This window comes from Lithobates pipiens, unplaced genomic scaffold, assembly GCF_037356315.1.
Source record: "Lithobates pipiens isolate NorthernLeopardFrog02 unplaced genomic scaffold, aLitPip1_a1.2 Scaffold_19, whole genome shotgun sequence".
Taxonomy (NCBI): Eukaryota; Metazoa; Chordata; class Amphibia; order Anura; family Ranidae; genus Lithobates; species Lithobates pipiens.
The window spans coordinates 435233202-435258656 of record NW_027507764.1 but is presented as its reverse complement, the minus strand read 5'-3'; the positions used below and the strand labels follow the sequence as shown (position 1 = coordinate 435258656).

At 43.6% G+C, this 25455-nt stretch overlaps 1 protein-coding gene across 2 annotated transcripts in view; it reads left to right on the top strand.

Annotated features, from left to right (window-relative positions):
* Nucleotides 1-25455, top strand: part of CCDC178 (coiled-coil domain containing 178) — a 447704-nt gene that overhangs the window by 146216 nt on the left and 276033 nt on the right. The gene's annotated exons all lie outside the window — the stretch shown is intronic.

Genomic DNA, 25455 nt, shown 5'->3' with positions numbered 1-25455 from the left:
TACTCCCCCTAGCATGTATGATGCATGCGTACTCTTAGCCCCCAAGTGGATAACTTTACATTTCTCACCATTAAACCTCATCTGCCACATAGTCGCCCAATTAGACAGTGCATTGAGGTTGGCTGGTAAATTGGAGACATCATGTAAGGACCTTATTCCACTGCATAGCTTGGTGTCATCTGCAAAGACAGAAATGCTACTTTTGATCCCAGACCCAATATCATTTATAAAGATATTAAAAAGTAAGGGCCCCAGCACTGAACCTTGGGGTACACCACTGATAACCTTAGACCAAGGACCTCCAAACTACGGCCCTCCAGCTGTTACGGAACTACACGTCCCATGAGGCATTGTAAAACTCTGACATTCACAGACATGACTAGGCATGATGGGAATTGTAGTTCCTGAACAACTGGAGGGCCGTCGTTTGGAGACCCCTGCCTTAGACCATTCAGACCATCCATAATGATTGATTCCTATAGTAAATGTAAAAGTAAAAAAGGGGACATTTAAAGATATATAAAGCAACTACCCAATATAGATGTAGGGGTCATGCTCATATGTACAAAATTTGGATACACTTAATATATCATTTCCAAAAGAAAGTGCAGTGACTATATCCTCTATTCAAACAAGGCAGGATGGAGGTGCAGGATCCAAACTAAACAATAACCTATTCAAAATAGTGGGAAACAACCCATTTATAATTCAAACCAAAAGGAATGCTGGTACATAAATAAAAAATCCAATACACCTTCTTCCTGCATACTAGTCTGAACAGATCACCACCCTTAGCTGGAAGTTTGACTTTTTCTACAACCTGCACAGAAACTAAACTGGCATTGCCATTGTGTTGGTAAGGTGTTCCTGTAACCTATGAGTGGTGCGTATTGGGCCCTAGAGGATTTATATGTAATTACGTAAATGACATATGTTGTATTACAGTTGAAGAAATGTTTTAAATGAAAATCATATTGTTACTACTTGATGAGACTTCTTGACCCCCAAGAATGTGGGGACAGCAGGGGCAATCCCTGGCACCACATTTAAAGTTTTCTTTGAAGTATAACCGGGTCGTGGTTTGTCTAGGTACAGAATGAAAGAAGCTGGGGGAGAGGGTACTAACCAAAGAACTGGCTTTACTTGGTATGATAATTATCCCATCACGCAGAATCCCTGACAGTGACTCATCCTCAAATAAGAATGGCAAGTACCTGTTAACTATATCTCCAATCTGTTGGAACTCTTGAGTATATGGAGGGACTAAAGCTGGTTTGTTACCATATCTACACCGGGATTGCCAGGGTTTTTTCAAAAGGTCTTCCCTATTTTTTGCCCTCGCAGTGGTGTAGACGTGTTCCAGTGTCCATATTGGGTAACCACATAGTCCAAACTTATGATAAAGTAACGCTGCCTCCCTGTCAAAATCAATATCTTCACTAGAGATCTGGCGTATGCAGACAAATTGTTCCACTGGGATCCCTCTGACCACATTTGGGGAGATTAGACTGGGCCATAAGAAGGCTGTTCCGTATAAATGCGTGATTACAAGATCTTGTAATGCCACCAACAACACCAAAGAAGAAATCTCTCTTTGTTCCAGGTGTCCCGTGAATGTTAGATTACTGGTGTTAGAATTCAATAATGACAAAAAGGATTCCATGTCCCCCATTCTCCTGTCGCAAATAAACAGGATATCTACATAGTGAAAAAATTTATGGGCGTAAATTCTAAAAGGGTTTCTATCTCCATAGATGTGGGACCGCTCCCACCAACCCATAAATAGGTTGGCAAATGAGGGCAAAAAGTTTTGCCCCCATCGTGGCCCCACACTGCTGGAGATTCTGCGTGATGGGATTAATATCATACTAAGTAAAGCCTGTTCTTTGGCTGGTACCCTCTCTCCCAGCTTCTTTTGTTCTGCACCTAGACAAACCACGACCTGGTTACACTTCAAAGGAAATTTTAAATGTGGTGCCAGGGATTGCCCCTGCTGTCCCCACATTCTTGGGGGTCAAGAAGTCTCATCAAATAGTAACAACATAGTTATTCCTTTAAAACATTTTTTCAACTGTAATACAACATATGTCATTTATGTCATTACATATAAATCCTGTAGAGCCCAATAATGCCTTAGCAACATTAGAGTGGCAAATCTACCAATGTAGAGAGACATTTTAATGGCAATTCCAGCTTAGTTTCTGTGCAGGTTGTGGAAAAAGTCAAACTTTCAGCTAGGGGTGTTCACTATTTACATAATCACATTCCTTTTGGTTTGAATTATGAATGGGATGTTTCCCACTATTATAGATGTTCCTGTATTATATGGGACTTCTATCTATATATATTCATTGTTGTAAAATGTTTGACATTTATGGATTATTGGCTGGTATTCATCACCTTTTGATTATATATACAGTATCTCACAAAAGTGAGTACACCTCTCACATTTTTGTAAATATTTTATTATATCTTTTTATGTGACAACAATGATGAAATTGCACTTTGCTACAATGTACAGTCGTGAGTGTACGGCTTGTATAACAGCGTAAATTTGCTGTCCCCTCAAAATAACTCAACACACAGCCATTAATGTCTAAACTGCTGGCAACAAAAGTGAATATACTCCTAAGTGAAAATGTGAGGAGTGTACTCACATTTATGAGATACTGTGTGTGTGTGCATATATATATATATATATATATATATATATATATATATCGATACATAGATATATATATATATATATATATATCTATATATATATATATATATATATATATATATATATATATATATATATATATATATATATATATATATATATATAGAATATATAGTTAGGGCCATAAATATTTGGACAGTGACACAAGTTTTATTAAAAAAAAAATTATTTTAGCTGTTTACAAAAACATGTTCAGAAATACAATTATATATATAATATGGGCTGAAAGTGCACACTCCCAGCTGCAATATGAGAGTTTCCACATCCAAATCGGAGAAAGGGTTTAGGAATCATAGCTCTGTAATGCATAGCCTCCTCTTTTTCAAGGGACCAAAAGTAATTGGACAATGGACTCTAAGGGCTGCAATTAACTCTGAAGGCGTCTCCCTCGTTAACCTGTAATCAATGAAGTAGTTAAAAGGTCTGGGGTTGATTCCAGGTGTGTGGTTTTGCATTTGGAAGCTGTTGCTGTTACCAGACAACATGCGGTCAAAGGAACTCTCAATTGAGGTGAAGCAGAACATCCTGAGGCTGAAAAAAAAGAAAAAATCCATCAGAGAGATAGCAGACATGATTGGAGTAGCAAAATCAACAGTCGGGTACATTCTGAGAAAAAAGGAATTGACTGGTGAGCTTGGGAACTCAAAAAGGGCTGGGCGTCCACGGAAGACAACAGTGGTGGATGATCGCCGCATACTTTCTTTGGTGAAGAAGAACCCGTTCACAACATAAACTGAAGTCCAGAACACTCTCAGGGAAGTAGGTGTATCTGTCTCTAAATCAACAGTAAAGAGAAGACTCCATGAAAGTAAATACAAAGGGTTCACATGTAGATGCAAACCATTCATCAATTCCAAAAATAGACAGGCCAGAGTTAAATTTGCCCAAAAACACCTCAAGAAGCCAGCTCAGTTCTGGAAAAGTATTCTATGGACAGATGAGACAAAGATCAACCTGTACCAGAATTATGGGAAGAAAAAAGTTTGGAGAAGAAAGGGAATGGCACATGATCTAAGGCACACCACATCCTCTGTAAAACATGGTGGAGGCAACGTGATGGCATGGGCATGCATGGCTTTCAATGGCACCGGGTCACTTGTGTTTATTGATGACATAACAGCAGACAAGAGTAGCCGGATGAATTCTGAAGTGTACCGGGATATACTTTCAGCCCAGATTCAGCCAAATGGTGCAAAGTTGATCGGACGGCGCTTCATAGTACAGATGGACAATGACCCCAAGCATACAGCCAAAGCTACCCAGGAGTTCATGAGTGCAAAAAAGTGGAACATTCTGCAATGGCCAAGTCAATCACCAGATCTTAACCCAATTGAGCATTCATTTCACTTGCTCAAATCTAGACTTAAGACGGAAAGACCCACAAACAAGCAAGACCTGAAGGCTGCGGCTGGAAAGGCCTGGCAAAGCATTAAGAAGGAGGAAACCCAGCGTTTGGTGATGTCCATGGGTTCCAGACTTAAGGCAGTGATTGCCTCCAAAGGATTTGCAACAAAATATTGAATAAATAAATATTTTGTTTGGGTTATGTTTATTTGTCCAATTACTTTTGAACAAGAAATGTGTACAATTCCTACATTTTCTATCAGGTATTTTTGTTCAACCCTTCAAATTAAACGTTACAATCTGCACTTGAATTCTGTTGTAGAGGTTTCATTTCAAATCCAATGCGGTGGCATGCAGAGCCCAACTTGCGAAAATTGTGTCACTGTCCAAATATTTATGGCCCTAACTGTATATATGTATATATATATATATATATATATCTATCTATCTATCTATCTATCTATCTATCTATATATATATATATATATATATATAGAGAGAGAGAGAGAGAGAAACCTTTTCTATGAGTACCTAACTTTGGATGGTTTTTACAGCCTATTTAAATGGTGATATTGTTGGGTTAGCTCTATAGAATATGTATACTTTTTTGTTTTTGTTTTATGGGTGTTGGTTCCAGCAGCTCTCCTGTGTTTGCTTGTTTCATTTATATCTATTTACATAATATATTTCCTTTCATTGTATATGTTTCCATTTTAAATTTTTTTTTCATATATTTTATTGTTATTTGCGCATATTTTTTGTTATTTTCTAATTTATGGCAATGATCTTTTTATGTATGTCTATATGTGCATATGTTTGTTTATTTACTGTTGATTTAGAGTTTGTAGACTGTGGTCTCTCATGGTCGGTGGGTTATTTCCCCATCCATTGATTGATTCCACCTGTTGACATGTGGTCTTAAGCTAATATACACACTTGGGGTAATTAGTAATGAGTAAGTACGACTGTGTGAAATGTGTCTACTAAGCACTTTTGGATCTTATGTGTGTCATGTTTCATTTTTTTATGGATATTCTAAAACTTTAGTTTTTAATCCTTGGATGCGGTGCCACCGTTTTGTTTTATCATTCAATATTGAGTTGGCCCACCCTTTGCAGCTATAACAGCTTAAAATCTTCTGGGAAGGCTGACCACAAGGTTTAGGAATGTGTCTATAGACATTTTTGACCATTCTTCCAGAAGTGCATTTGTGAGGTCAGGCACTGATGTTGGAAAAGAAGGCCTGGCTCCCAGTCTCCACTCTAATTTATCCCAAAGTTGTTCTGTCGGGTTGAGGTCAGGGCTCTGTGCATGACAGTCAAGTTCCTCCACCCCAAACTCACTCATCCATGTCTTTATGGACCTTGCTTTGTGCACTGGCCTAAATCATTTGGTGGAGAGGGGATTATGGTGTGGGGTTGTTTTTCAGAGGTTGGGTTTGACCCCTTAGTTCCAGTTAAGGGAACTCTTACGGCGTCAGCATACCAAGACATTTTGGACAATTTCATGCCCCTAACTTTGTGGGAACAATTTGGGGATGGTCCCTTCCTTTTCCAACATGACTGCACACCAGTTCACAAAGCAAGGTCCATAAAGACATGGATAAGCGAGTTTGGGGTGGTGAAATTTAACTGAGTCCTGACCTCAACCTGATAAAATACCTTTGGGATGAATTAGAGCGGAGACTGGGAGCCAGACCTTCTCATCCAACATCAGTGCCTAACCTCACAAATGCGCTTCTGGAAGAATGGTCAAACATTCCAATAGATAGACTCCTAAGCCTTGTGGACAGCCTTTTCAGAAGAGTTGATACTGGTTTAGCTGCAAGGGTTAGGCCAACTCTATATTGAACCCTCTTTCTGTTGTAGAGCACCTCTCTGAACCCTGGCTCTAGTGAATTAAACAAATTTCAGATTAATGTAAATTAAGTAGACTTTCTGACTTTAACACGGTCACAGTTTTTTTGGGGGTATCATTAGTAGCTTACTTATTGGTTACATTTTTTGTTGGAATTGTGTTCCTCTAAATTCCCCCATGTCTGGCCATAACATGACACATAGTTCTGTGTTATAATGAACCTTACCTGGTAGAATGATAGAAAGGAATGGTATAATTAAGTAATGGAAAACTATAGAAAAGTGTGTGGTCAGTTTATAAATAGTGTGGGTTACCAAACAGACAAGAGTTAAATCTGCACAATCAGAAACAGTACACCAAACTAACATGCAAGCTAACAATGAAACAGTGACCTTACTATACTTTCACAATAACATGAACAACAAAATAGTGCAGAGCAAATAAAAATGTGATAAAAGTGGAACAAAAAACGTTCAATCAGATATTCCACAAATATAAACATACATTTAATATCATACGACAAAAATGCAAAACGCTAAATCAAAATGCAAAATCTGAAGCAGCTGTGTTGTCGGATTTTCCGAGCGTGTGAACACAAGTCAGTTGGACAAAAGTCCAAAGTACAAACAGGCATGCTCGGAAGCAAGGAGGAGCCAAGAATGGTCGGTCTTGTAAACTAGCGTTCGTAATGGAGAATTAACATTTGTGACGTGGCAAATTATGAAATCTCCAAATGCAGCGCACATTCCCTTCTTATTTAATTGGATAATAATGAAGCTGCTTTGCTGGTGATACTGATGGAGTTATTGCAAATTACTTTTCAAAGGCTTTTTTTTTTCTAGTGATATCAAGAATAATATTATTATTATTTTTTTTTTTTTATTTGGGCAAGTTGCCACAACATGATTATCCTGTAGTTTTTAAGATCAAAGATACAACTATGTTGGTGTCCCTTGTCAATTTTACAAATTTACATTTACAATTTTTAAAAATGTAACTGCCTACTCCCAAACTGTCATTTGAAGTAAAACACATAGCCAAGTATAATTCTCCACAATTTTGTTATTGTGCATTAAAAAAAAAAAAAAAAAAAAAACAAGACACGCTATCTGCCAATAGAACTTAACCAAAAAGTGCATTCTATGCATCCAAAAATATACCAAATCAAATCCTTATTCAACCAAAAAAATAATGTCAAAGCAATAACTCCAAAGCCTATAATAAATAACACATTATCTCCTCTGATTCCGCATCATATCTGGTTGACGAACGGCCGTTCAGAAACAAACTGAAAAGCGCAAACTGAAAAGTGTGAAATGAAAAGTGTGAAATGAAAAGCACGAATCAACACTCACCATACTTCTGCTAACACGAAATTAGCAGAAGGAGCCCAAAGGGTGACGCTAAAGAGCTGAAAAAACGCGTAGTACGTCTAGTACACCACTACGTTCGTAATTGTTGGCCAACAATTGTGTGACCGTGTGTATGCATGACAAGTTTGGGCCAACGCCCTTCAGAAAAAAGAGTACGGTTTTGTTGGCCAACAATCCGATCGTTTGTACAAGGCTTAACAGATACTGATGTGTCCTCAATCCCAGTGCATATAGGGCAATGATATCAATGGTAAAAGTTTCAGTTTGCCCTACGACTGTCAGCGGGACTTCCTCAGTAGGTGAGAGCACCATGTAGCCAGCATGCTAAAATAGTCTTGCCCATCTTTTACCATAGAAACTTTGTAAACAATCAGCAGGTTACATTATATGGCCGTATCTGGCACAACATATCCTGCCATGTATATATATATTCACAACATCAATATGGTGTTTTTTGTGTCAGTGTTTTATGTCCCTGTGTACTATTTGACCCACTGTTTGCTTAAGGTTCCCTTGGCACCTGACTTTGCAGGACCTCCCATTAGTTATATTAGATCTGGATCATGTCATATTGTGTGACCCAATAATTGTTTACCAATTTTCAATGGCGACTGCCTGTGTGACACAAAATGTTAGCATTTTGACTTAGCATGATTTTATTGTTTGGTATTATTTTTATATTTGTGGAATATTTGATTGAACATGTTTTGTTTCACAAAGTGCTGCACTAGCTTGTTGTTTAGATGTGTGTTGACACCAATTCTGGAAAAGATCTATCCTACCAGATGTTTTATTGTGTCTTGGGCTCTCTATGAAGGCAAACAAGGCAAACTTGATTTAAATAAAAATATTTGTGCACATGGGGTAAATTGCACAATTTATAGCTAATGAAGATAATGCAGCAATCACTTCTATATTTGGTTTGCAATTGAGCATCTTTAACGATTTTTATATTCTGTTACTACTGGTTGATGATGGTTTTTGGGACCCTATGTACCTTATAAGAAATTTATGTCTGTTGGCTTTGTTCACCCAAAAAATGAACAGTGTGCTTATAAATGAGCCCAAAAAAACAAAATGCATGTTTCACTGATTTGGATTGCATAAGCTGAACTGATCGGATTTATGGCTTGCTTTGGTGGTTGTGCATTAATTTTAGGTATTTCTGATTATATATTTTTGCTACATTCTCATTTGCATTCTGCAAAGTGAATTATTTGGTCCCAGTAGAGAATTGTAAACATTTTTCAAAAGGTGTTATTGGCTGGTATCAGAAAATGGCCAACGAAACAGTCAAAAATACTTGCTTTCAACATTGTTAGTAATCATTATTTTTCAAGGAATTATTTGAATTTGGAATCTGTTAACTGCATATGCACGACTTGCTACAAATGACAACATTGCCCATTTATGCTTATCTTTAAGGTCTCTGATTTTAAAGAATGCAATGATACTTGGGGCAGGTGTGCCAGTGCTTGAGGTATCATTTGTCAATGCCTGCACCTATTTAGGCAGCTTAAGGCTTGGTTCACATACCAGCCTCATGCAGCTCACAGCAAGGGTCTGGTGCATGCTGGTTCATTGTTCCAGGACCCATTTCAGCCCGAATTTTGGGCTGAATTCAGACCTGAAATGGACTAAAAGATGCACAGTGAAAATGCATCGGACCCCCTGCGGAGATATGTGAACTGGCTCCATAGAGAGCCAGTCAAAATCTCCTGCTATTGTGAATTGGATGCAGGGATTCGGTGTGAACCCAGCTTAAAAGTGTATCTAAATCTAAGTATAAAAATGTATTGTATTATAGCTTACCATGCCGCGTACCCGCAGTCAGATTTTCTGATGGAAAATGTTCGATGGGAGCTTTTTGTTGGAAATTCTGACCGTGTGTAGGCTCCATCGGACATTTTCCATTGGAATTTCCGACACACAAAATTTGAGATCTGGATCTTAAATTTTCCGACAACAAAATCTGTTGTTGGAAATTCCGATCATGTGTACCCAATTCCAAAGCACAAATTTCTATGCATGCCCGGAATCAAGCAGAAGAGCCACACTGGCTATTGAACTTCAATTTTCTCGGCTCGTCGTACATCACTGCGTTCTTGACGTTTGGAATTTCCAACAACATTGTGTGGCCGTGTGTATGCAAGACAAGTTTGAGCCAACATCCGTCGGAAAAAATACCATGGATTTTGTTGTCGGAATGTCCGATCATGTGTACGCGGCATTACTCTGTGTCCTGCATCTATGGAAGAGCACCAGTCTCACCATAGGACAGGACTATAGAACTCCATCCCCTGTACTCTTCTCCTACTTTTAATACTTTATAGACATACCATGCTTACTTTGCCATGCTTTGTCCAGTTTTATTTCCTTTAATAAATATTTTTAATAGTCTGAATAAAATAGGCTGACTTCACTCAGACATTACTGATCAGAATGCTTGATTCTAGTCAGTTTTTTCAAAACTATTAAAAGCAAAGGCAGCCAGGAAACTAGTATTTTTCGATGGAGGTCACCAATGGCAGCCCTCATATTTCTCTCTTTATAGATTTCCTTGAATAAAGCAAAGAATTAAACAGACTTGTTCAAGATTTAATGGGTACATATATTTCTTCATTATCTGCCGGTGTGCTCCCTTCGTTCATATTGTTTCTTATTGTGCCAATCTGTTGAAAAGCAAAAACAGAAAAAATGAGGTGCCCTATTTGTATTCATTAAAATTCCATTATCACCTACTGAGTTCCCAGCCCTTACAGCTGTACGTATACATGCAAATATTGGTGTTCTGAGCCTACTAGGAGAGAAAACTGTAAATGAAAGGCAGCTCACTGCATTGTTGGATAGCATAATACCTAGCATAACTTTTTCAGCTTTAAGGTTTCATGTTGGTGATGCCACATACCCTTTCTATATATATTGTTATGTTCATGTAGCTTTGGCTATGGTTGATTTTGTTTGAATTGTCGAATATAGTTTGAATGAGATATGCTTGATTTTCCTTTTATTTCTTTGGACAAATATGCTTTTCCTGGCATGCTTGAGAAGAAATAAAGACAAGGAAAGCAATTACTACCATTTTGGATCATTGAGCCATCATGCTGTGCTCTGTCAGCACTGCCTGGGTTTTCCTGTAGGCATGTACGCTACGTTATGATAATCCTGTTGTAACCAGTGGTGATTATTATTGGCATGGCTGTAAAGTGTTTAGGGATCTAATAAAGTAAAACTTAGGCATGACCTAATTGGGTCAGGAGTCTCTTGGACGTCATAAAACATCATTTAAGTTTTCTTTTTAAAGTTTGCTGTGTATACAGTTGTATTCGTAGGTTGTTGGGTTTTTTTCTTGGTGGGGCGGAGGGCTAACAACAAGGCTCTTCTGCTGACACAGCTCTATAAAGATTCAGACTTGTACACTTATTCCCACAATCCGTATTTCCTTTAATTTGAACATAAGAAAAAATAACCTGGTAGAATACTAATATTCACAATTTTCTTTGCATTTCATGCTATATATTTTAAGTCATGAAACCTAGAGGCACCTGGTTCAGAGCACTGGTGTTAGAGAAGAGATGGCCCCATGGTAACAGAAACTTTGCAAACATCATTGCAGTCGTGTCTTTGCACCTATAAGGATGATGTGTCTGTCGCACATATGTTGTCTTTGCTGGTGTGTTGTAGTGAACTGATGACACCACACACTAACCACAAGCAGAAATCTTCAGCAACCTTCATTATACAAGTTATTTTCTTTATTCACAAGGGAAAAAAGGCACCACAAACTGTCTTTTGGGACGACATAGAATCCCTTTATTAAGACAAATTAATGATCACTTTGCTTTGAGAAAGGTCCTGTGTGTTACCTTAATTGCAGCTTGCGAAGCTTTGTGTTTTTCTTCATGATTTAAGTAAAATATCTTGTAATGAGTATTTTTTGTGGATTTCACTGGGAAATCTTTTTTGAAAGTGTGGTGAGACTTTATGACTGCCATAGAGTAGCTCAGACATGTACCAAATGCAGTGGTGGCTGGTGGTCAAAATTTTTGGGGGGTCAAAAACAAACTGAAAAATTCTGAAATAAAACATCAATTGCAGCCACTGTGCCATCAAACGAGCCACTGTGCCCATCAAATGCTGCCACTGTGCCATCAAATTCAGCCACTGTGCCATCAAATGCACCCACTGTGCCAATTAAATGCTGCCAGTGTGACAATAAAATGCTGCCAGTGTGCCAACTAAATACTGCCAGTGTTCCCATCAAATGCTGCCAGTGTGCCCATTAAGTGCTGCCACTGTGCCATTAATGTGTCACCAGTGTGACCCCCCCCGCCCGCTTGCCACCTGCCCGGTACTTACCCTGTCTTGGTGGGGCAGAAGACGACGAGCAAGGTCCTTCAAGCCAGCATCTCTTGGCGTCCTCATCTTCTGACTCCTGTCCTCTCCTCCTGATAGGCGTCCAATAGCGGTGTCTTTCATTTCAGCCAATTAGGTGACAGGTAACAAACCCCCTGCACCCAGGGCTGGTGCAAGGATTTTTGGCACCCTAGGCGAAACCTCATTTTGCCGCCCCCCATTGGCCCCGCCCCTGACTCCACCCCCAGAATACCGCTTCACCAGCGCTCAACAATTCCGCCTCACCAGTGCCCATAAATTGCAGACTTGGGGGGACATTTGGCAGATCAGTCAACATAATTGATATATATACACTCACATTTTAAAATTAAATGTCATGGTCATCACATTCACATAATGTTATTCTCATTAAGGCCCCTTTTACTCTGGGGCGGTGCGGGCGTCGGCGGCAAAGCGCTGCTATTTTTAGCAGTGATTTACCATTGTTTTAGCGGCGGTCTGCGTTTAACGGCCGAAAAAGGGTTAAAACCGCCCACAAAGCGCCGCTGCAGTGGCGCTTTGCCGGCGGTATAGCCGTGCTCCCCCATTGATTTCAATAGGTAGGAGCGGTTTCACCGCTCCAAATATGCGGCTAGCAGGACTTTTTTCACCGTCCTGCTAGCGCACCGCTCCAGTGTGAAAACCCTCAGGCTTTCACACTGGAGTGAAAGGGGCCGATTTTTTCAGGCGCTATACAGGTGCTATTTTTAGCACTGTAGCACCTGAAAACCGCCCCAGCGTGAAAGGGGCCTAATAGAGAGAAAGCAACAGTTTTTTGCTTACCTCACGGTCACACCAGTAACCTGTTGCTGGCACCAACTGTATTTGCCAGCCTGTGTACCTGCCTCGTGTGGAGTGGTGCCTCTTCTCTTCCTGTTCCAGCTAGCCCAGGCTGCGCGCACCTGACCCCAAGCTCAGAGAGTGGCCTTCAAGTGCCACGCCGCCGACGTCGCCCTGCTGTATCCCATGATGATGCATGCTGCATCCATCCTCCATCCATCCTCTATTCCAGGAGAGCGTGGGGGTGGGGCCAGGGGTGCTGTGCTATCAAATGACACCTGTTATCATGTCACAGAGGACTGAGGGGGAGAACGGCTGCTGCTGCTGTGCCTGTGTTATCATCATGAGTAATGTCACAGACCGTCGGACTGACAGAGAATGGAGGGGGGGCGGCTGCTGTGCCTGTGTGTTATCATCATGACGACCCCCCCCCCCCACTCTCTGTCAGTCCGATGATCTGTGACATACTCATGATAACACACAGGCACAGCAGTCGTCTGCCCCCCCCCCACCCCCCCTCCTCTCCACTCGCTGTTAGTCCGATGATCTGTGACATATAACTCATGATAACACACAGGCACAGCAGTCGTACGCCCCCCCCCCCCTCTCCTCCACTCTCTGTCAGTCCGATGATCTGTGACATATAACTCATGATAACACACAGGCACAGCAGCTGTCCACCCCCCCCCCCTCTCCTCCACTCTCTGTTAGTCCGATTAACTTATGATTCATCAGCTGCTGCGTGTCATCATCATCATGGCTAATGTGACATAGAGCGGACAGAGACAGACTGACAGAGAGCGGATCGGAGGAGGGGGGGCGGATCGGAGGAGGAGGGGCGGATCGGAGGAGGAGGGGCGGATCGGCGAGGTGATACTATAACAGAAGAGAGGATTACTGTACTGGAAAGCCAGAGCGGGGCGGGGCGGGGTGGGAGGGCGGATGGCGCTGTTGCTTGGCACTGGCACAGTAGTAGTTGCAGCAAGGACAGTGCAGCCAGCCAGGAATAAAATAACCAGCGGCCGGGCGCCCTAGGCGGCAGTGCGCCCCAGGCGGTTGCCTAGTCCGCCTAGTGGCCCTGCCTGCACCTGATTGTTCAGTGTTAGGAAAGCAAATTTTAATTTGCTTTCCTAACACAGCTGAGGTCACCGTTATTGATGATAATTAGAGCCTATGGCTCTAATCAGGTGCTTCAAAAACACCCACTGCCGCTGTAATTCAGATGCCTGGCACTCGAGAAGGGGTCAGATGCCTGAATGGGGGATGGCCGCGGCGGCCATGGATAGATTCATGCAATGCATGAATCTATCCATAGTACACAGAGGGGGTGGCAGGAGAGAGGGGGCAGCGCCCATGCGCCCTTAATGCATGGGTCGTCACTGACCAAATGTAATATACCATTTTTCATGGTATATTGCCCTTGGAACTGCAAAGCTGCTGCTGTTATATGGGTTTTAGTTGAGCTCAGATCATATTTTGGGTGGACATAAAGGGGTTGTAAAGTCAGAAGGTTTTTCATCTTAAAAAGCCTTCTGTGTGCAGCAGTTGCCCCAGCACCCACTACTACTTACCTGAGCCCCCATCTATTTACAGGGGTCCACGGGTGTCTTATCTCTTCGAGACGTTTTCTCCTGATTGGCTCCCGCTGCTGTCAATCAAAGTCAGTCAGCCAATCAGGAGAGAGAGAAGAGGTAGGGCCGGGCTGCAGTTCCGTGTCTGAAGCTGCTTGCTGTGGGGGCACTCAACAGGAGGGAGGGGCCAGGGGCACAGAAGAGGGACCCGAGAAGAGGAGGATCCAGGCTGCTCTGTGCAATTCCACTGCAACAGAGCAGGTGAGTATAACATGTTTGTTATTTTTAGTGAAAAAAAAACAGAGACTTTACAATAACTGTATTCATTATAAGTGTATAGTTATAGTTTCCTAACACATGCACATGCACTCAAACACACATACACACACTGTTCTTTACTCTCTACTCCCTTAGCTAGACTGTTATTCAATGTGGAATGCTTTAGTCAATGCCTGAAAAGACACCTATCCTATTTACACCTTATCAGACAGTCATCTATTACCTTAGATCAACTTTTCTCAACATTTATACTATAGATTTTTATTATGGAAAAGGTCAAGGCATTTAAAAATTACAATGAATGTGCAGGTATATATACAAATATCTTAAACAGTGAATGTTGTACAGAAAAAAAAAGGGTTCTGGTTAGTCAGGTGGAGGAATGCATATGGTTATAATCAGGCCAATCAGGAGTATTGTAGTGGAGAGAAGTAAAAATGACAATTGCATATATGTTAAGAAAAGTAGGTATAAAAAGAAAATTTCTAAACCAGAAATGCGGTATCCCAGAGAATCAATTTTTTTTATAAAGGGGCATAGAATCATATAACGTGTGATGAATTCTCTCAGAAAGTTTGATGTTCGTCATGCGGTTGAGAATTTGTGTCCAAGGTACCGTAGTGGAGCGCCAGTTAAAGGCTATGGCCCAGTGAATGGAGCTGAGGAATGTGTGGATTTGCCTTGTGCTAGACATTGGAATATCCTGTATAGGGGAGAAAAGAAGAAAAATTTGGGGTGTAAGAGAAATTGTTCTACCGGATATTTTTTCTATTATTATGCTAGCCTTTTCCACTAGTTGAACCATGCTTTTGGGGTCCCTTGTGACTGATATGAGCTGATTGTAGAACCAAAGTTATCTCCTTCATTTTGCGTCTCCTTTCCAAGGTAGCTTGCGAGAAAATTTTAATTTTTGTGCCATCCAATTCAATGTTATGCATATTTCTGGATACTCTTAATATTTTTTTTGTGATGAGCTCTTTCATGCATAAAATTATGTTTCGTGTAGGTTTGTCTGGGGGTGGTTTAGGACACAGGGCCCTATGAATTCTATCACACGCAAATGAGGATGGAGGTAAATCAGGAAGGAGATTGTGGAACAGTTTGGAAACTGCTGGCATTAGATCAGTTACTGACTCTGGAATACCACGAATCCTTAGGTTGTTTCGTCGGTTTCGATTGTCAAAATCTTCCACTTGTGATTGTATGTATGAGTGGTTTTCAGCTAAAAGTTCAAAATCTTTTCTCAGATCGTTGTGCGCAAGTGATAGCTCATCATGTTTGGTTTCTAGAATGTTTGTGCGTTCTCCCAGAGTTCACATTGTAATTTGTCAACAATTTTTTGTAAATCATGGTTAAACTGGAGTCTAAATCAGCTTTTGTGATCTGAGAGGAGAATTCCCTGTTAAATTGTGCAGATGCAGACTCTTACGGAGGGCCACTGGCGGCTATAGGAGACTGTACAGGTGGTGAACCAGTGCCTTTTTGAGCCATTTTGAGCTGTTGCGCACGGCAATTGTACACCTTCTTGCCCGTCGGCACGCGCTAGTGTGAACAGCAGGGATGCAAAAAAAAAAGGTTATTTAAAGGGATTATTACTAACAGTGTGGGTTATATCCTTGCTGAGTCATGGAGTTCTTAGATAAAGATGGTGATCTGCATCGCGTCTCGCATGCGTCCCCACTTAGTTGTGGTTGTGTCCTTTAGCTCATCTTTTTTTCTCTAACCCAGGTTAATAACTCACTGGTGATGAGGATTTGGGGTCAAGTTAGGGTGGGGATCAATCACTTAGGAATTTGGAGTTTGGGAGAATACGTTTATGAGGTGGTAAAAGGGTTGCTCCTGAGTTTAATGCAGAACGTAGCACCTCCTGGGGCATAGAGGGGGACTTCAGATCAGGACCATGGTGTGCAGTCTAAACGGCCGGGCATATAGAGCGTCCCTGCAGATTGCAAGTCAGGCCTCCGAGGATCCAAGCAGCCCCAGCCACACTGCTGCTGGGTATAGCAAGATGGGCGCTACACATGAGTGTGAGGACAAGGCCTTGGCTGCTACCAGGGCCGTTACTGGGGTGGAAGTCCCTCTATTCCCCGTTCTGGGTCTCCCCCTGGCGAGTGAGGTGTATCTGAAGCTCCGTGGGGCTTGAATATAGTGTGGGGGGGGACGAGGAGGCAACTAGTGGGCCAGAGGAGTAGCAAGATGGCCGCCTCTTGCCTGTGTCCCTGAAGCGCCAATCATTGCAGGTCTCCTCCAGCAGCCGACCACCAGGGCCGAGGGAGCTGTCAGAGGTGCGCTGGGATAGAGCTGCTGATTGTCCTACGGGATGCGGCACCCGATCGCGGAGGATGTGGAGGCCTCGTAGGTCTCAAGATGGCGGCGCTACCCCTGTGGATGGAGCCGGCCGCCAGGCGGACAACAGACCGAATGGTCGCCCAGAGCGCCCAATAAAGGTACCTGTCTGCTCAGGGGATGCCCAGGGTTAAGGATGGGTACCTTGGAGGTCTCATGTGGAAGTGCTGGCTCCGGATGGCAGTGGGTTCCCACACAGTTGGCGGAGCTCCACAGCAGCGCATCTATCTCCTATAGCATCCGGGTAGCCATTGATGCCCTATCCTTTTTTTAACTGTTTCTCTGTGTACCTCATTCACTTTTTCTTCAGGATGGTTTAGTGATAGATGGTCCCCTGTCTTCCAGCATATAACAGCTAAGTGGCGGGTTAATTTTGAGTCTGTTAGTGATGATGTCTCCTTATCCACTACAATACAGGGCACATTCGCCCCCTTCCTTCCCAGCCCAATTTTCAGCTTTCAGAGCTCTCACACTCTCAATGACAATTGCACGGTCATGCTACGCTGTACCCAAGTTAAATTTTTATCATTTTGTTTGCACAAATAGAGCTTTATTTTGGTGGTATTTATTTACAATATAAGCAAAAAAAGTGCGTAAATTTGGAAAAAAAACTATATTTTCTTCTTTCTATTTTAAAAGAAATCCAATAAAATCGAATTTTGTCATAAATTTAAGCCAAAATGTATTCTGCTACATGTCTTTGGTAAAAAAAAATCTGTTAAGTGTATAATAATTGGTTTGTGTGATCACGGACATATGTATGCAAATGATCATGTATAGATGTGTGCAGGTGATCACGGACATATGTGTGCAGATAATCATTGGGACATATGTGGGGGACGTTTTTATTATTGGAGACATGTATTTTTATTATTTGGGGACATGTGTGTTTTGGGGGCATGTGTGGGGACATTGTGTTTACACTGTGTTTTACACTAGGTTGGTGATCAGTGAGTAAAAAACTGTAAAAAACAGCTCATACTCACTGATCACCAGCTGGCTGCAGCGATCCGCTCTCCTCAGCGACGACTTCCGTGTGAGGAGAGCCGATTGCCTAGCAACTGGCTGTTTGTTTACATCACATGACGGCTGTGATTATATTATATATATATATATATATATATATATATATATATATATATATATATTGTAGACATGTCACTGGAGAAGTGGTTGAGGGGGTGTACATCTCACCTAGGTTGCTACACAGTGTGAGATGGTAAGTCCAGGATGGATCAGTTTCTCAGCAGCAATATGCTGCTAAGTTGTTATTTAATCTTGCCGGGCCTGGGTTTATATGGAATGGCAGGTAGGTTTGGTAGAGGGACCTGTCATTCCACACCCCCCATCCCTCGATCCAGTTCTGGGTTATGGATCAGGTGAGCTTTGATCCTAATTAGCCTGGGAAGGTAAAGGCTCTGCGGGCCTGCAGGTGTTCGCTCTCAGCCAGGGAAATGAACAGTCTGTGTGTTGGAGGAAGCTGCAAGCACAGCCACTGCTGGAGCTAAAACCCACCCTGCGATGTCCAGGCGAAAGACGCTGTGTTTATAAGTGTCAGATAGGTGAGAAGAACCTGTTAGTAAGCGCCCAGCCGGGCTAGGTTGTTTTGTTTTGTTATTATTTTGTTCCTGTTATACACAAGAAGCATGGTGTTGCTGTATATTTTGTTTGTTGGACTGTTTGTACCACGAATAAACGCCAAGGTCTGCTTTATAAATTCCAAGTCTGATGTGAACTGTGTCCAAACTCACCCTACCCCGGGAAGATCCCTTACAATTGGTGGAGAATTCGGGCAACACGGTTGCTAGGGGCAACGGTGTGGACAGACTTGGCTACAGCTGCTTATGTCTTGGGTGAAAGCTGCAACTACACTCCAAGAACAGTCCAGCAACATGGAGGAGATGCTGAAGCAGTTTATGCAAGTGAGTTTGCAACAACAGCAGGCTCAGACAGAGGCCAATAGACGACATGAACAGTCCATGGCGGCACAACAGCAGATGCATAAGGAAGAGTTGCAAGCTTTGCGCCAAAGCCAACAACAACTTATCGAGCACCTGATAGTAAATCGAGAGGCGCCTGTGGTTGCTAATCCACCCACAGTGATGGGAGCCACTCCAGAGATTTTTTTTGGGAGAAGGACTGTGCAGAAAGCGCTGCAAAAGATGACTGCTGAGGACGATGTTGAGGCCTATCTAACAGTATTTGAGCGCGTGGCTGAGCGAGAGAAGTTACCAGCCGCTGAGTGGGCAGAGGTAATTGCGCCCTATTTAACAGGTGAACCTCAAAAGGCCTACTATGACCTCAGTGAGCAAGAGGTTAAGGACTATACTCGGCTAAAAGAGGAGATACTTGCCCGACTAGGAGTTACTACTGCAGTCCGTGCCCGGAGGGTACGCAACTGGAGCTACAGTCTGGACAAATCAGCGAGGTCCCAGATGTATGACCTAATCCATTTGGCAAGAAAGTGGTTGGAGCCAGACACTTCTACTCCTGCACAAATCCTAGAGAAGGTCGTGATGGATCGCTACCTCCGAGCTCTTCCTACTGACCTGCAACGCTGGGTGGGACAAGGTGATCCTAAGAATGCAAATGAACTTGTCAACCTTGTGGAGAGGTTCCAGGCGACTGAGGACTACCTCCGTGATGTTCCTGCAGCATCTTCACCTCCCCGGAGCACCAGATCTGTGCCGTCAGCTGGTAAGAGACTTCCATCTATTGGGGGAGTGTGGAGGGGTGCTGATGGAGGGAAAAGGGCTCAAGTGGTGTCTCAGGGACAAAAGACTGGTGATGGTCCCGGGTGGCTAAGGGGCTCTGAAAAGGACTCCTTGCCAAAGAGACCAGGCCCTATCCAGTGTTGGAGATGCCATGAGGCGGGACACGTGTCTGCCCATTGCCCTCTTACCACTGAACCCATGGAGCGTGACGCTAGCCGGCGTCAGTCGCTGTTTGCGGAACCATCTTGTGCTGCAGTTCCTGGACTAGAGACTGAACCGCAAATCTGCAATATTACCATCAATGACCTTCCCGTTGAGGCGTTAATGGACTCGGGAAGCCTCGTAACCTTGGTGCATGCTAGCCTGGTGGCTGGGGACTTAGAGTCTAAAAAGCATATGAGTGTTGTGTGCATACATGGTGATACAAAAGTGTACCCTATAGTGCTGGCTAAAGTCGGGACTGAACAAGGCACCGTACAATATGAAGTGGGTGTGGTGAAAAACCTCATGCATAATGTAATATTGGGGCGTGATTTTCCATTATTCTGGGCTCTCTGGGAAAAAAGGAAAATCCCCAAAAGGAGTGGGGATACCTCTAAGGGGGTTGCTTTGTCCCCTGTGAATGATAGAAGTGTGCAGGATGAAAATGATTGTTCTCCTTTGCAGGTCCTGGCTGGGGAGGAGGAGGCCCCTCCCACTGAGCAAAATATACTAGACTTAGAGGTGTCTAGGGATAATTTTGGCGCTGCACAATTACAGGACCCCACTCTCAAAAATGCGAGAGAGCAGGTTGCTGTTATGAATGGGGTACCTCAGGAACCAGAGGCTGAAAAAAGATTTCCACATTTTTCGGTGACTAATGATCTTTTCTATAGAGTCAATAAGATTAAGGATGAGATTGTGGAACAGCTTCTGGTACCTAAGCCGTACCGGCGTCAGGTGCTTGACATGGCACATAACCATGTTCTTGGGGGACACTTGGAGACTGACAAAACGCGAGAGAGGGTTCTCCAGAGGTTTTTTTGGCCGGCGATATATGATGACATTAAAAAATACTGCGAGTCGTGCCCCACATGTCAGGTTAGTGCCCCAGTGTCACATTTTCGCAGTCCTTTGGTTTCGCTCCCTATTATAGAGGTGCCTTTTGAGCGTATTGCCATGGATTTAGTGGGTCCCGTTGTAAAGTCAGCTAGAGGACACCAGTATATTTTGGTAGTCATAGATTATGCGACCCGCTATCCTGAGGCTGTACCCTTAAGAAACACTGCATCTAAAACAATTGCACGTGAGTTGTTTTATATGTTCTCTAGGACTGGGATCCCCAAAGAAATCCTAACTGACCAAGGTACGCCATTTATGTCAAAACTGATGAAGGAATTACCGTATATACTCGAGTATAGGCCGACCCGAATATAAGCCGAGGCCCCCAATTTACCCCCAAAAAAACTGGCAAACTTATTGACTCGTGTATAAGCCGAGGGTGAGACATGCCTGTCCATCCCTGTGTGTGTGTCCGTCCATCCCTGTGTGTCCGTCCATCCCTGTGTGTCCGTCCATCCCTGTGTGTCCGTCCATCCATCCCTGTGTGTGTGTGTGTCCATCCATCCATCCATCCCTGTGTGTGTGTGTCTCCATCCATCCATCCATCCATCCCTGTGTGTGTGTGTCTCCATCCATCCATCCATCCATCCATCCCTGTGTGTGTGTGTCTCCATCCATCCATCCATCCCTGTGTGTGTGTGTGTCTCCATCCATCCATCCATCCGTGTGTGTGTGTCTCCATCCGTGTGTGTGTGTGTGTGTGTGTGTGTGTGTGTGTGTGTGTGTGTGTGTGTGTGTGTGTGTGTGTGTCCAGCCTACCTGTGTCCCGAGCCTTTGTCCCGAGCCTCCGTCCCGTGTCGTGCCTTGCCTTCGTCCCGTCCCGTCCCGTCCCGTCCTGTCCCGTGCCGTGCCGTGCGTTGCCTTGCCTCCGTCCCGTGCCCTCTTCGTCGGCGGCCATTGTAAAATTCAAAAGCCGCGCCTCCTCCTTCGCCTGTGATAGGCGGAACACTGAATTTCCCAGCAGCCTGTGTTCCGCCTATCACGGACGTCGTATCATCCTCGTCCGTAGTACGAGGATGAGCGGATGCCCGTGATAGGCGGAACACAGGCTGCTGGGAAATTCAGTGTTCCGCCTATCACAGGCGAAGGCGGAGCCGGAGGCGCGGCTTTTGAATCAGAATGGCCGCTGTCTGTCTGCTCGACACGCTGATCGAGCGGGCAGACAGCGATGACTCGAGTATAAGCCGAGGGGGGCACTTTCAGCCTCAAAAAAGAGGCTGAAAATCTCGGCTTATACTCGAGTATATACGGTATGCAAACTATTTAAAGTCTCACACATCCGTACCTCTGTATACCACCCCCAGACGGACGGATTGGTGGAGAGATTTAATAAAACTTTGAAACATATGTTGAAGAAAGTGGTGGGAAAAGATGGTCGTGACTGGGATCATTTATTACCCTACCTCATGTTTGCTATTAGGGAAGTGCCCCAAGCGTCCACAGGGTTCTCACCATTCGAGTTGGTCTATGGTCGTCACCCTAGGGGTCTACTGGACATTGCAAAAGAGACATGGGAGAGTGAGTCCACCCCATACAAGAGTGTTATTGAGCATGTAGCACAAATGCAGGACCGTATAGCCACTGTAATGCCCCTGGTAAGGGAACACCTCCAGAGAGCTCAAGAGGCCCAAAGTAGAATTTACAACCAGTCCGCAAGAATCAGGACATTCAACCCAGGCGATAGGGTTCTTATACTAGTCCCCACTGTTGAGAGTAAATTCTTAGCGAAGTGGCAAGGTCCTTATGAAATTGTTGAAAAGATCAGTGAGGTGAACTACAAGGTGCACCAACCAGGTAGAAGGAAGCCTTTCCAAGTTTATCACATAAACTTGATCAAGCCCTGGAAAGACAGGGAATCCTTGGTGGCGACAAATACTGTTAATAATTTGTCACCACCAATCCCTCCAGTCAAGGTAGGTGATGCTCTATCAGTGTCACAGAAACAGGAGGCTCTGGAATTTTTACAGAAAAACAAAAACAAGTTCTCTGACCTCCCAGGGCGTACCCACCTCATCCATCATCACATTGAAACTGAGCCTAGAAGCAGAGTAAACCTAAAGCCCTATAGGATACCGGAGGCACGTAGGAAAGCCGTATCTGCCGAGGTAAAACGTATGCTTGATCTGGGGGTAATTGAGGTGTCACAGAGTGAATGGTCCAGCCCGATTGTGCTAATCCCAAAGCCCAATGGAACTTGGAGGTTCAGTAACGATTTCAGAAAGTTGAATGAGATCTCCAAGTTCGATGCTTATCCTATGCCCAGGGTAGATGAGTTGATTGAGAAGTTAGGTAACGCCAGGTACATAACCACCCTCGATCTCACAAAGGGCTACTGGCAGATTCCACTTTCTGGCGAGGCTAAAGAGAAAACTGCATTCTCCACCCCTGATGGGCTATTCCAGTATGTAGTGATGCCATTCGGGTTACATGGAGCGCCTGCAACTTTCCAGAGGTTGATGGACTTGATTCTGCGACCACATCGGGATTACTCAGCCGCCTACCTCGATGATGTGGTCATTTTTAGCCCTGATTGGGAAAGTCACCTCTGTAAGGTACAGGCCGTGTTGGATACCATAAGTGATGCAGGGTTGACCATAAATGCCGAGAAGTGTGCTCTAGCCCTAGAAGAGGCCAAATATCTGGGCTACATTGTTGGGAGAGGGTTGATTAAGCCACAGCTAAATAAAATTGAGGCAATACAGAATTGGCCTAGACCCCTGACAAGGAAACAGGTTAGAGCTTTCCTGGGTATTACGGGTTATTACCGTAGATTTGTGCCGAACTTTGCCTCAGTTCCTGCTCCACTAACTGACTTGACAAAGGGCGGAAAGACAGCAATGGTCACGTGGACCCCAGAGGCCGAGAAGGCTTTCCAAAGCCTTAAGTCTGCCTTGTGCCAACCACCTGTGTTAGTTACCCCCAATTTCAGGCGAGAATTTCTGGTCCAGACAGATGCCTCTTCAACAGGCTTAGGTGCAGTACTCTCACAAGTAGTGAATGGTGAGGAGCATCCGGTGATGTACTTGAGTAGAAAACTAACCCCGGCCGAGAAAAATTATGCCATTGTGGAGCGAGAATGTTTGGCAGTGAAGTGGGCCCTAGAATCTTTAAAGTATTACTTGCTAGGCAGGAAATTCAAGTTGGTGACAGACCATGCCCCCCTAACATGGATGAAGTTAAACAAGGAGAGAAATGCAAGAGTGACTAGATGGTTTCTGTCCTTACAAAACTTTAATTTCACTGTGGAACACAGGCCAGGGAAATTACAGGCAAATGCTGACGCATTGTCGAGGGTGAGTTGTCTGTGGGGACAAAAGGCTCAGCCCTCCGGTCTGGAAAAGAGGGGGGGGATATGTAGACATGTCACTGGAGAAGTGGTTGAGGGGGTGTACATCTCACCTAGGTTGCTACACAGTGTGAGATGGTAAGTCCAGGATGGATCAGTTTCTCAGCAGCAATATGCTGCTAAGTTGTTATTTAATCTTGCCGGGCCTGGGTTTATATGGAATGGCAGGTAGGTTTGGTAGAGGGACCTGTCATTCCACACCCCCCATCCCTCGATCCAGTTCTGGGTTTTGGATCAGGTGAGCTTTGATCCTAATTAGCCTGGGAAGGTAAAGGCTCTGCGGGCCTGCAGGTGTTCGCTCTCAGCCAGGGAAATGAACAGTCTGTGTGTTGGAGGAAGCTGCAAGCACAGCCACTGCTGGAGCTAAAACCCACCCTGCGATGTCCAGGCGAAAGACGCTGTGTTTATAAGTGTCAGATAGGTGAGAAGAACCTGTTAGTAAGCGCCCAGCCGGGCTAGGTTGTTTTGTTTTGTTATTATTTTGTTCCTGTTATACACAAGAAGCACGGTGTTGCTGTATATTTTGTTTGTTGGACTGTTTGTACCACGAATAAACGCCAAGGTCTGCTTTATAAATTCCAAGTCTGATGTGAACTGTGTCCAAACTCACCCTACCCCGGGAAGATCCCTTACAATATATATATATATATATATATATATATATATATATATATATATATATATATATATATGGGTTGATTTACTAAAACTGGAGGGTACAACTTCTGGTGCAGCTGTGCAAGGTAGCCAATCAGCTTCTAACTTTAGTTGTTCAATTAAGCTTTGACAAATAAACTTGGAAGCTGATTGGTTTCTGTGCACAGCTCTCCAGTTTTAGCAAATCAACCTCATAGTGTATTATAAATCACTAAGTTGGTGCCTTTTTGTCAATGCTCATGAGTGTTTACTGTTTTCCTGAAATGTGAAGCCCCATACACACTATCAGATTTTCTGCAGATTTTTTCCTTCAGATTTACCAAAACCATATAATATAAGGTCAAACCTTGCACTACATGTTTTTGGTAAATCTGAAGAGATCAGCAGAAAATCCGATAGTGTTTATGGGGCTTAAAGAGGAAGTAAACCCTGATGGGTTTACTTCCTCTTTGATTCCCTGCAAAGGTAAAGCATAATGGACTACTATGCATCACATCGCATAGTAGTCCATTATGTGTCACTTACCTGACACAGGAGCCAGCGAAGTCATCGCTGTCCCCTGTAGTTCCGAGCGTCCATCTTCTTGGTGGGTCTCGCTGCTCCGGCACTGTGATTCGCCGGAGCAGCGATGACGTCACTCTGCGTGTGCGCACGGGAGCCGACACTCGCGGCATATCGCCACGATCTACAGCTTACCCAGTGCGCCTGCTCGCCGCTGTCTACGGCGCATGCGCCATAGACAGCGGTGGCTGTCTTCAGGTAAATATCTCCTAAACCGAATAGGTTTAGGAGATATTTCTTGGAACTACAGGTAAGCCTTAATCTAGGCTTACCTGTAGGTCAAAGTGGTTTGTAAGGGTTTACAACCACTTTAAGGGTGCTAAATAAAGTGTATGATGATAATGATGAAATCAACAACAACATCAACATTATCACAACCCACTCGGCCAGTGTTACATTACAATTA